This window comes from Protopterus annectens, chromosome 1.part1, assembly GCF_019279795.1.
Source record: "Protopterus annectens isolate FY-2018-M chromosome 1.part1, PAN1.0, whole genome shotgun sequence".
NCBI classification, from domain to species: domain Eukaryota; kingdom Metazoa; phylum Chordata; order Ceratodontiformes; family Protopteridae; genus Protopterus; species Protopterus annectens.
The window spans coordinates 1,058,350,040-1,058,363,398 of NC_056726.1; positions in this window are offsets into that span (position 1 = coordinate 1,058,350,040).

Sequence of the window (13,359 nt, forward strand, 5' to 3'; positions counted from 1 at the left end):
TGCAAACTGGGCACCATAATCAACTCTCCAGCCGACACAAGCATCCTCCAAAAGGGCCTCATAGAAACAGACAGCTGGTGCCAGAGCCATGGCCTCAAGCTAAACGCCAAAAACTCTATAGTCATCCCCTTTGGCAAAAACAAAGTGCCCACAAATTACCACATAGGTGGTAATCCATTAAGTACAGAAGAAGTCATTAGGGACCTGGGGACCCAAGTTGATAGCAATCTCTCATTTGACAACCACGTGGCCAAAGTGGTTAGAAAAACATTTTATATAGCCCACCTAATCATGAAGGGATTCACATCTAGATCAGGGGAGGTCATCGTACCTCTTTACTCATCCCTCATCAGGCCCATAATTGATGCCCCTTTTGGGATGTACCTTACCAGACACCTGCAGCAACTGGAAAGACCCCAAAAGTACCTCACCAAGAGGATCAAAGGGCTCAAACAGATGCCATATGCTGCCTTGTTAAAGAAACTCCAGCTCTGCTCAGAGGCGATCTGTGCCTGACGTATAAAGCCGTGTCCAACCCGGAATTAATGAACATGCTGCACCTCAGAAAATCCAAATCCCATCGAGCTACGCGATCGAAAGACTTGAACCTCAGCACTGAAATAAATAGGACATGCTGGAGGGACAGATTCATAACACAGAGGCTCCCTTCACTCTGGAATAAAATCCCAGTCCAGGTTAGGCAGAGTCCCACATTGACTCTCTTCAAGAGGAATCTTGATAAGTGGATGGGAGATCGTAGATTTACCCCGGCTATCACTTCTGTGTCACTGTTAGACAGAGGCACAGTATACTAACCTCAAAAAAAGGCATAGCAAAATTAATTTAAAATGGGTGGCGAAAGCCAAACACACTCTGGCTAGGCTTATAAATGCCCTAGGGCAGATAGCCTAGTATGAACCTATGAACCTATGAACCAATAAGATTACATAAATAACCCTACACCATAACAGGTCCTTAAAGAGATCTTCCTTGAATGTAGTTGATCTATTAGGATGAAGTTGAATAACTCTGCTCCGTAACACATCATTACATGCATCCTCCATTAATGTTGACATATTAAGATGAAGCTGCATAGCCCTACTCCATAACAGGTCCTTACATCCTCCATAAATTAAGTTGATATATTAAGATGAAGTTATATAACCCTACCCCATAACAGCTCCTTACAAACATCCTCCATAAATGTAATTTATATATTAAGATGAAGCTGTATAACCCTTCTCCATATCAGGTCCTTACACATATCCTCCATAAATGTCATTGTGATATTAAGATAAAGCTGTATAACACAAATGCATAACAGTTCCTTACAGGCATCAAACATAAATGTAGTTGTCATATTAAGAAAAAGCTGTATAACCCTACTCCATAACAGGTCCTTACAGGCATCCAACATAAATGTAGTTGTCATATTAAGATGAAGCTGTATAATACTACTCCATAACCGGTCCATACAGGCATCCACCATCCATTTAGTTGTCATATTAAGATGAAGCTGTATAACCCTGCTCCATAACAGGTCCTTACAGGCATCCACCGTGAATGTTGTTGTTTTATTAACATGAAGCTGTATTACCCTACTCCATAACAGGTCCTTCCAGATCTCCACCAGAAATGTCATTCTCATCATTAAGATGAAGCTGTATAACACTACTGTATAACAGGTCCTACCATACATCCACCATAAATGTAGTTGTCATATTAAGATGAAGCTGTATAACCCTACTCCATAAGAGGTCCTTACAGCCATCCACCGTAAATGTGGTTGTCATATTAAAAAGACACTGCATAACCCTACTCTGTATCAGGTCCTTATAAATGTAGTTGTCATATTGACATGAAGCTGTATAACCCTACTCCATAACACGTCATTACAGGCATCCACCAGAAATGTCATTCTTATAATTAAAATGAAGCTGTAAAACCCTGCTGCATAACAGGTCCTTACAGGCATCCACCATGAATGTAGTTGTCATATTAAGATGAGGCTGTATAACCCTACTCCATAACAGGTCTTTACTGACATTCTACATAAATGTAGTTGATATATTAAGATGATATTATATAACCTTACTCCTTAACAGGTCCTTACAGGCATCCACCAGAAATGTTGTTTCTTAATTAAGATAAAGCTGTATAACCCTACTCCATAACTAGTCCTTGCATGCAGCCATTATAAATGTAGTTGTCATATTAATATGAAGTGGTATAACCCTACTCAATAAACGGTCCTTACAGGCATCCACCATAAAGGTAGTTGTCATATTAAGATGAAGCACTATAACTCTACTCCATAACAGGTACTTACAGACATCCTCCATGAACGTAGTTGTAATATTAGGATAACATAAATAACCCTATACCATAACAGGTTCTTAAAGAGATCCTCCTTGAATGTAGTTGATATATTAGGATGAAGTTGAATAACTCTACTGCATAACACATTGTTACACACATCCTGCATTAATGTTAACATATTATGATGAAGCTGCATAGCCCTACTCCATAACAGGTCCTTATAGACATCCTCCATAAAGGAAGTTGATATATTAAGATGAAGTTATATAACCCTACCGCATAACAGGTCCTTACAAACATCCTCCATAAATGTAGTTGATATATTAAGATGAAGCTGTATAACCCTTCTCAATATCAGGTCCTTACACATATCCTGTATAAATGTCATTGTGATATTAAGATAAAGCTGTATAAAAAATGCATAACAGTTTCTTATAGGCATCAAACATAAATGTAGTTGTCTTATTAAAATGAAGCTGTTTAATGCTACTCCATAGCAGATCCTTACAGACATCCACCCTAAATGTAGTTGTCATATTAAGATGAAGCTGTATAACCCTATTCCATAACAGGTCCTTACAGGCATGCTCCATTAATGTAGTCATATTAAGACAAAGCTATATAAACCGACTCCATAACAGGTCCTTACAGGCATCCACCAGAAATGTCATTCTCATAATTTAGATGAATTTGTATAACCCTACTCCATAACAAGCCCTTACAAGCCTCCATCATAAACGTAATTGTCATATTAGATGAACTTGTATAACCCTACTCCATAACAGGCCTTTACTGGCATCCTTCATAAATGTAGCTGATATATTAAGATGAAGTAATACAACCCTCCTCCATAGGAGGTCCTTACAGGCATTCACCAGAAATGTCATTCTCATGACTAAGATGAAGCTGCATACCACTACTTCATAACTGGTCCGTACATGCTTCCATCATAAATGAAGTTGTCATATTAATATGAAGCTGTATAACCCTTCCCCATAACATGTCCTTACAGGCATCTATCATAAATGTTGTCATTAAGATGATGTGGTATAACCCTACTCCATAACAGATCCTTACAGGCATCCTCCATAAATACCTTTGTCATATTAACATGAAGCTGTAAAATCCTACTCCATAACCGGTCCATACAGGCATACTCCATAAATGTTGTTGTCATATTAAGATGAAGCTGTAAAACCCTTTTCCATAACAGGCCATAACAGGCATCCTCCATAAATGCCATTGTTATATTAAGATGAAGTTATATAACCCTACTGCATAACAGGTCCTTACAGACATCCTCCATAAATTTAGTTGATATATTAAGATTGTTATATAGCCCTACTCCATAACCGGTCCTTACAGACATCCTCCTCAAATGTAGTTGTCATATTAAGATGAAGCTGTGAAACTCTGCACTATAACATCTCCTTACAGACATGCTCAATTGATGTTGTTAACATATAAGATGAAGTTATATAACCATATCCCATAATAGGTCAGTGCAGGCATCCACGATCAATGTAGTTGTCATATTAAGATGAAGCTGTATAACCCTCCTGTATAACAGGTCCCTATAGCCATGCACCATAAATGTTGTTGGAATATTAATATGAAGCTGTACAACCCTACTTCATAACAAGTCCTTACAGGAATCCTCCTTAAATAGGATTGCTGTTCCTGAACTGTTTGTAAGTTTCTGTGAGGCCATTTTTGCTTGAGCTAAAGGAAAGTCTCTCTGTTGATCAGTGGCAGTGAATAACATTGAGCAGCTTCCCTGCCCCCCGTAGGAGTGGTTACTGACTTGAAACTGTAGTTTTATTGACCAATAGGGGTCATTTCCAAAACTCCTTCATCTTCCTCTCTTAAAACCTAGTTGCCTCATGGTTTTGGCATCTTTTCAGGCTTGTTGGCTGTTGGTGAAGCACCCACCAAGAGGAGAAAACGCTGAGAGAAGAAAGGAGCCACTTTTGAGATTTTAAGTATTTTTCCTCTGTTTATTTGCTAAGTTTTTCTGCATAGCTGCCTAGTTTGAGCATTTTCTAGCTTGTTAAACTTGATTTCTGCATTAGTAGCTGTATTTAGAGCACAACCAAAAGCTGTTTACTGAATTTCCTGTTTGCACTTAATTTTAAATCATTTGTTTCTCAAAACTTGCATATTTTCTGTCCTTGACCTAGCACTCTTGTGTGGGGTCATTTACTGCACTGTTATAACTTGATATTACTTGTGAACCTCTGCTATCTCTGAAAAAAAAAACAAAAAAAAATCTTGCTTTTTTTCCCACTTTTCTGAGATTTAAAAAAGTTCAGTTACAGGCTTGCTGTTCCTGAACTGTTTGTAAGTTTCTGTGAGGCCATTTTTGCTTGGGCTAAAGGAAAGTCTCTCTGTTGATCAGTGGCAGTGAATAATATTGAGCAGCTTCCCTGCCCCCCGTAGGAGTGGTTACTGACTTGAAACTGTAGTTTTATTGACCAATAGGGGTCATTTCCAAAACTCCTTCATCTTCCTCTCTTAAAACCTAGTTGCCTCGTGGTTTGGGCATCTTTTCAGGCTTGTTGGCTGTTGGTGAAGCACCCACCAAGAGGAGAAAATGCTGAAAGAAGAAGGGAGCCACTTTTGAGATTTTAAGTATTTTTCCTCTGTTTATTTGCTAAGTTTTTCTGCATAGCTGCCTAGTTTGAGCATTTTCTGGCTTGTTAAACTTGATTTCTGCATTAGTAGCTGTATTTAGAGCACAACCAAAAGCTGTTTACTGAATTTCCTGTTTGCACTTAATTTTAAATCATTTTTTTCTCAAAACTTGCATATTTTCTGTCCTTGACCTAGCACTCTTGTGTGGGGTCATTTACTGCACTGTTATAACTTGATATTACTTGTGAACCTGTGCTATCTCTGAAAAAACAAAAACAAAAAAAAAAAAATCTTGCTTTTTCCCCACTTTTCTGAGATTTAAAAAAGTTCAGTTACAGGCTTGCTGTTCGTGAACTGTTTGTAAGTTTCTGTGAGGCCATTTTTGCTTGGGCTAAAGGAAAGTCTCTCTGTTGATCAGTGGCAGTGAATAACATTGAGCAGCTTTCCTGCCCCCCGTAGGAGTGGTTACTGACTTGAAACTGTAGTTTTATTGTCCGTTTTGGGTCTATTCCTGCTTCTTTCCAGCCCCTGCTATCAAGCACGCTTTAATGTGCTTTAGCACGATTTAGTGCGGAGTTGCCACTAGAGCAGCATCGGACAGTGCCAGTTTAACAAGGTTAAACTTTTTCTGGCTCCATAAAGTCTGTTCTTCAATTTTTCCCATAGAACTGCTCTGTTAGGAACCTAAACAGTTTACACCTTCACTAAAAAGCGCAGCACTTGTTCCTAATAGCTTTTTCTTCTCAAAAATCTCAGCACTTGTCTTAAAAGCATATCCCTTGTCTTATAAGCATTTTTTTGCAGGTCAAGCACTCCTATATTATACAAATCACTCACTTGCAAAACCCCCCAGGAGTGCCCACTTCCCTGCTAAGCCCTCTACTTTTCTGTCTCATACCAACTCATAATTCTTTCTAGCATGTCGAAGGGTCAGATGCTGGCGTGCTCTCCTGCCCAGTTGGTGAATCTGGGAATTCTAAGGCAATGTTACAATTGCCTCATGTACACGGACAACCCTCTCCTCCTCCCACATAACACTAACACTTGCGAGAGATGCAGCTATTTAGCCAAACTGGAGGCTGAGCTCTCTCAACTCAGGACTGGCAAGACCAGGCAGGAGGAGAAGGCAACTACACACACCACAAAACCAGTCTCACATAACTCAACCACACCACTGAATCAAACACATAAACACACTAAGACATACTTGGAGGCTCTGAGTAAAAATTTACCTAAACAGCAGAGGCCTCCAAAGCAGACACCCAAGCAACTGCAAACTCAAGACACCACACAAACAACACATAAACAACAAAATCAGTGTGCAAAGCAGTCACTGCCCTTAAGGCCAAATACAACACCAAACATACTTGTCATAGGTGACTCCATAGTCAGACACACTGATGTCCCACTCACCAGGCTGAACAAGGAGAAGGTCACGGTAAGCTGCCTATTGGGCGCTAGAATCCGCCACATAACACAAGCACTCAGGTCACTCCACGGCAAGTACAAGTATGACACAGTCATTGTCCATGCTGGTGTGAACGACCTGAGACGTACCTCCCTGGGCTACATGAAAAGAGACATAGAGGAGCTCTCTGATTATGTAGCCTAGGCAGGTATGACCCTGACCCTGAGCAGTATCCTTCCTTCACCAAGAATGATGCCACAATATAGTGACAAGATGATCAGCTTTAACAATTGGCTTAACTTATGGTGTCATTCAAAGGGGATCCAGTGTCTGTCTGCCTGGGATGACATGCTCGACAAGCCGCGCTGCTTCGCAAGGGACGGCTTGCACCTGTCACCCCTGGGATTCCGGATATTGGCTAAGGCTCTTGCCACCCCCATAGTGCCTTTTTTAGGCAAGGCTCAAATTCTAAACCTACCACCCTAGAAAACAAAAACTGGAAGATACTAAGGGTAATGCTGCTCAATGCCAGAAGTCTAAATCTCAAAATGCACACACTCGAGGCCCTTCTCAGTATGGAGAACATCGATGTCTGTGCTGTGACTGAAACCTGGTTCAAGGCTCCTGAGAGCACCCTGGCACTATCAGGTTTTAACTCATATCATGTGTTCCGGCCCCAAAACCCGGACCACACCACAAAAGGAGGGGGTGTATCCATATTCATCAAGGATACCCACACCTCCAGGTTGGTGGCTACGCACAAAGCATCGGAAACCATCCAGGTGCAATTAACCATAGGCAAAACTGCTCTACAATTTGTAGCATGCTACAGGCCACCCTCTCAAACTCAGGAAACCCACACAGCCTTCCTGAAGACACTGGAGGGTATAAATGTATCACCAAACACCATCATATTGGGTGACTTCGACTACCCGAATATAGACTGGGAACATTACTCAAGCCCCAACTTTCTAGTCCAAAGGTTCCTGGAGTTCATAAATTCAAATGCCATGGAACAACTAGTCACCATCCCCACAAGAGGAGAAAATATACTAGATCTCATCATCACAAACATGGGGACAAAATGCTCCACACCGGAAGTATATCCCTCATTGGTGAGATCAGATCATAAACTAATCTCACTAGAAATCCACACCCCCCCACCCCAAACAAAAAAGACCACAGTAAAGAACTTCTCTAAAGCAAACTTCACACTACTCAAGGCAGGTGTGGTATCCTTCAAGGCCCCTGAGCCAATGGAAACCACAACCCAAGCTGCGGAAGCCCTTACAAATGCCTTCTATGAACACCTTCAGGACTGCATGGATCAGGCAATCCCAAATAAAACCAAGACTCTTTCCACCAAGGGCAAACGTCCAGTCTGGTGGACCCCAGCCATAAACAAACATTACAATAAGAGGAGAAAGCTATTACATGATAGAGCAAAATCCCCAAAAGGGAAGGCATCTTTGATCAGTACTAGCAAGAAACTACGATCCCTCATAAAATCATCCAAGGCCAACTTTGAGAGAGAAATCGCCATAGATTCAAAAGACAATCATAAGGCCTTCTTCAGCTATGTCAGAAACCTGGGTGGAAACTCCCAGATATGCTCAGAATTAGTCCAAAATGATACAAAAATCACTGAACCCACAGACATTGCCAACATACTGGCAGACAGGTTCAGCGCAAACTTCACCCCCTCTCCCCCTCAAAAGGAGAGATAACTATCCCAACAGAGTGTAGCCTCCCAGACATCTCAAATGCGCAGGTGAAAGCTGCTCTCTCTAAAGCTAAAAGCACAGCATCAATGGGACCGGATGGTGTCCCCGGCTGTGTGCTACATGAACTCAATGAAGAACTAAACCCGCACATAAGGCAGCTGTTTAATCTTAGCCTTACCACAGGATATGTGCCCAAGGAGTGGCGTACAGCAACTGTGGTCCCACTCCACAAAGGCGGTGCCTCTACGGACCCTGGTAATTACCGCCCCATAAGCTTAACAAGCCTGGTCTGCAAAGCTATGGAGAGGATCATAATGGAACTCATAAACAAGGACATAGGGGACTTGCAGACCTTGGACCCAACCCAGTTTGGCTTTGTCAAGGGCAGATCTTGCCTTTTGAACTTGGTCGACTTCTTCGAAACAGTCACCAAGGCCATTGATGAGGGAAAGGCAGTCCATACAGCCTACTTTGACCTTGCAAAAGCTTTCGACACAATACCCCACTCGGGTATTATAGAGAAACTTACCAGCTTAAATGTAAACCCATATGTCACAAGATGGGTTGCAAACTGGCTAAAGGACAGAACCCACAGGGCTAGAGTTGCTGGAGCCATGTCAGACTACAAGCCGGTCACAAGTGGTGTCCCACAGGGCTCAGTCCTTGGCCCCCTATTGTTTGGCATCTACTTCTCAGAAGTACAGGCAAACATTAGGAGGACTATGGCTGACAAAGTTTGTGGATGACTGCAAACTGGGTGCCATAGTGGATAGTACATCGGACACAGACATCCTTCAGAGGGGTCTCACGGAAACTGATAGCTGGTGCCAGAGCCATGGCCTGAAGTTAAGCAAAAAGTGTATAGTCATACCCTTCGGGAAAAACAAGGTAACCCCAAGCTACCATATAGGTGGCAACCCACTAAGCACAGAAGAGGTTATCAGGGACCTGGGGACCCAGGTTGACAGTGGCCTCTCATTTGACACTCAAGTTGCTAAAGTGGTTCGAAAGACCTTCTACATTGCCCACCTGATCATGAAAGGATTCACATCCAGATCAAGTGAGGTCATTGTTCCCCTGTACTCTTCACTTATCAGACCAATGATCGAGTACAATGCCCCATTCGGGATGTATCTCACCCGACACCTGCAGCAATTGGAGAGACCCCAAAAGTTCCTCACCAAAAGGATAAAGGGACTCCAAAACCTGTCATATGCTGCCAGACTGAAGAAACTCCAACTCTATTCAGTTGCATACCGTCTGCTCAGAGGTGACCTGTGCCTGACATACAACGCCATGACCAACCCGGAATTAATGGACATGCTCCACCTCAAAAAATCCAAATCCACCAGAACCACTAGAGCAAGCGACTTAAACCTTAACACGGATATAAATAGGACGTGCTGGAGGGATAGATTTATCACCCAGAGACTCCCCATGCAGTGGAATAAAATCCCGCTCCATGTGAGGCAGAGCACCTCGCTGGCTCTGTTCAAGAGAAATCTTGACCGGTGGATGGGAGATCGTAGGTTTACCCCGGGAATCATCTCTGTGTCACTACTGGACAGAGGCACAAAAAACTAATGGGCACAGTATTTCTAACATAAGGGGTGGTGTAAGCCACATAACTTTGGGCTAGGCTTATAAATGCCTTAGGGCAGATAGCCTAGTATAAACCTATGAACCTATGAACCTAATACCTTTGTCATATTAATGAAGCTGTAAATTCCTGCTCCATAACAGGTCCTTACAGGCATCCACCATAAATGTTGTTGTCATATTAAGATGAAGCTGTATAACCCTACTCAATAACAGGTCCTTACAGACATCCTCCATAAATGTAGTTGTTCTATTAAGATAACGTAAATAACCCTACTGCATAACAGGTCCTTAAAGACATCCTCCATTTATGTAGTCGATACATTAGGTTGAAGTTGTATAACTCTGCTCCATAAAGTGCCATTACAGGCATCCACTATAAATGTCATTGTCATATTAAGATGAAGCTACATAGCCCTACTCCAGAACAGGTCCTTACAGACATCCTCCAAAAATGTAGTTGATATATTAAAATTAAGTTATATAACCCTACACCATAATAAGTCCTTACAGACATCCTCCATAAATGTAGTTGATATATTAAGATGAAGCTGTGTAACACAAATGCATAACAGTTCCTTACAGGCATCTACAATAAATGTAGTTGTCACATTCAGATGAAGTTGTATAACCTTACTTCATAACAGGCCGTTACAGGCATCCAGCAGAAATGTCATTCTCATAATTAAGATGAAGTTGTGTAACCCTCCTCCATAACAGGTCCTTACAGGCATCCACCACAAATGTCATTCTCATAAGTAAGATGAAGCTTACCCCTACTCCATAACAGGTCGTTACAAGCATTCACCATAAATGTAGTTGTCATATTAATACAAAACTGTATAACCCAACTCCATAACATGTCCTTACAGGTATACACCAAAAATGTCATTGTTATATTAAGATGAAGCTGTATAACCCTACTCCATAACAGGTCCTCACAGACATCCTACATAAATGTAGTTGTCCTATTAAGAGGAAGCTGTGTAACACTACTCTATAAACGGTCCCTACAGGTATCCTCCATGAATGTCGTAGATATATTAAGATGAAGCTGTATAACTCTACTCCATAACAACTCCACACATGCATCCACCATAAACATAGTTGTCATAATACTTTAAAGCTATACAACCCTACTCCATAACAGGTCCTTACAGACCTCCACCAGAAATATCATTCTCATCATTAAGATGAAGCCGTGTAACCCTACTCCATAACAGGTCCTAACAGCCATCCACAGTAAATGTCATTGGCATATTACCATGAAGCTGTATAACCCTACTCCATAACAGGTCCTTACAGGCATCCATCAGAAATGTCATTCTCATAATTAAGATGAAGTTGTATAACCATACTCTATAACAGGTCCTTACAGACATCTTCCACAAATGTCGTAGTCATATTAAGATGAAGCTGTAGCTGTATGACCCTATTCGATAACAAGTTCTTAAAGTCATCCTCATAAATGTAGTTGATATATTAAGATGAAGTTATATAAACCTATTCCATAACAGGTTATTACAGGCATCCTCCATTAATGTTGTTGTCATAGTAAGATGAAGCTGTATAACCCTACTCCATAACAGGTCCTTACAGACATCATCCATAAATGTAGCTGTCACATTAAGATAACATAAATAACCCTACTCCATAACTGGTCCTTAAAGACATCCTCCATGAATATAGTTGATATATTTGGATGAAGTTGTATAACTCTACTCCATAACACGTCATTACAGGCATCCATTATTAATGTCATTGTCATATTAAGATGAAGCTGCAAAGCCCTACTCCATAACAGGTCCTTACAGACATCCTCCGTAAATGTTGTTGATATATTAAGATGAAGTTATATAACCCTACTCCATAACATGTCCTTACAGGCTTCCAACATAAATGTTATTGTCATATTAAGACGATGCTGTATAACTCTACTCCATAACAGGTCCTTACAGGCATCCTCCATATATACCTTTGTCATAGTAACATGAAGCTGTAAATTCCTACTTTATAACAGGTCCTTACAGACATCCTCCATAAATGTTGTTGTCATATTAAGATGAAGCTGTAGAACCCTACTCCATAACAGGTCCTTACACGCATCCAGCATAAATTCAGTTGTCATATTAAGATGAAGCTGTATAACCCTGCTCCATAACAGGTCTTTACAGACATCCTCTATAAATGTAGTTGATATTTTAAGATGAAGTTATATAACCCTACTCCACAACCACTCCATAAAGACATCCTCCAGAAATAGAGTCTGAAGAAGTCAATTTTATGTACTTTTGATGAAAGCGCTAAACTGTTATCGCTGTGGAATAAAACTGTTGGATCTTTATTTTTGGTGCAGCACTCTTGGTTATGTACTCCATTCAGCTTTTTCTATAAATATAGTTATTGTATTAACATGAAGCTGTATAACACTACTCCACAACAGGTACTTACATGCTTCCACCACAAATGTAGTTGTCATATTAAGATGATTCTGCATAGCTCTACTCTATAACAGGTCCTTACAGACATCCTCCATGAATGCAGTTATCATATTAAGATGAAGCTGTGTAACCCTACTCCATAACAGGTCCTTACAGGCGTCCACCATAAATGTCATTCTCATAATTAAGATAAAGTTATATAACCATACTCCATAACAGGTCCTTACAGACATCCCCCATAAATGTCATTGTCATATTATGATGAAGCTGTATAACCCTACTCGATAACAAGTTCTTAAAGCCATCCTCATAAATGTAGTTGATATATTAAGATGAAGTTAGATAAACCTACTCCATAACAGGTTCTTACAGGCATCCTCCATTAATGTAGTTGTCATTTTAAGATGAAGCTGTATAACCCTACTCCATAAGACATTGTTACAGGCATTCACCATAAATGTCATTGTCATATTAAGATGAAGCTACATAGCCCTACTCCATAACAGGTCCTTACAGACATCCTCCTTTAAATGTGAGTGTCATATTAAGATGAAGGTGTATAACCCTACTCCATAACAGGCCCTTACAGACATCCTTCATAAATGTAGTTGTCATATTAAGATGAAGCTGTATGAACCTTCTCCATAACAGGTCCTTACAGGCATCCACCAGAAATGTCACATTCATAATTAAGATGAAGTTGTATAACCCTACTCAATAACAGCTCCTTACAGATATCCTCCAATAATGTTGTTGTCATATTAAGATGAAGCTGTATATCCCTACTTCATAACACGTCCTTACAGACATCCTCTATAAATGTAGTTGGCATATTAAGATAAAGCTGTATAGCCCTACTCTATAACAGGTCCTTACAGACATCCTCCATAAATGCAGCTGTCACATTAAGATAACATAAATAAACCTACTCCATAACAGGTCCTTAGAGACAAATCTCCATGAATGTAGTTGATATATTAGGATGAAGTTGTATAACTCTTCTCCATAACATGTTGTTACAGGCATCCATTATTAATGTCATTGTCATATTGAGATGAAGCTGCAAAGCCCTACTCCGTAACAGGTCCTTACAGGCATTCTCAATAAATGTAATTGATATATTAAGATGAAGTTATATAATCCTACCCCATAACAGGTCCTTACAGGCATCCTCCATAAATGTTGTTTTCATATTAAGATGAAGCTGTAGATCCCTACTCCATAACTGGTCCTT